Source organism: Myotis myotis, unplaced genomic scaffold (assembly GCF_014108235.1).
Source record: "Myotis myotis isolate mMyoMyo1 unplaced genomic scaffold, mMyoMyo1.p scaffold_m19_p_4, whole genome shotgun sequence".
In the NCBI taxonomy this organism is placed as follows: Eukaryota; Metazoa; Chordata; class Mammalia; order Chiroptera; family Vespertilionidae; genus Myotis; species Myotis myotis.
Window position 1 is genome coordinate 125,140,189 of NW_023416346.1, and position 687 is coordinate 125,140,875.

Consider the following 687-nt stretch of genomic DNA (forward strand, 5'->3'; position numbering starts at 1 on the left):
GGCTTAGTGAGCATGTGGGTGAAAGAGAGATTCGTTCTCACAGGGTTTGAGGGTGATGCTTCGTGGGAGATGTGACATTTGAGAGGAAGGGCATGCCTGGCAGAGCAAGTCATTGGCAAGGCTAAACTGGAACCCAGGTGGTTGGGGGAGGTGGGCGTCCCCGAGCGAAGGAAGCCTAGGGCAGACACTAAAAACGGCTTGGGGTGAAAGGTGTCTAGGGATGCAGCAGTGCGATGGGAAGGAGGGGCCGGGTTCCGCACAGTTTAGAGCCAGAGTAATTGCAAAAGGCCCCTGAACGCGTGCACGAGCTCCACGACAGAGCTGACGTGTGTTCCCCAGAGTTGCAGCACTCCCTCTCTCGCCTCTCCATCATCACCAGCTGTCACGCCTCCGTCCCACCCTCTTGGGCCACTGGGAGTTATCGGAGCTCGAACTAGGCTCTCCGCGGCCCCGACCTTCCCTACCCGACACAGTGGGGTCGACAAAGGGTCCCATGGAACCCCGTGCTCCCACCACCGAATAGCCTGGGCTGCCGCCGCGCGCCTCCCGAAGGAACACGCCGGAGTGCGCAGTCGCGCCGGTCCGGCGGCGGCCGCTTCCGGGTCACGTGGCCTGGCTTCCGGTGCAGACCACCCCTTTCGGTAGAGACCTGGCCAATCGGCTTCCCGGCTCTGTGCGGTCGGCTGC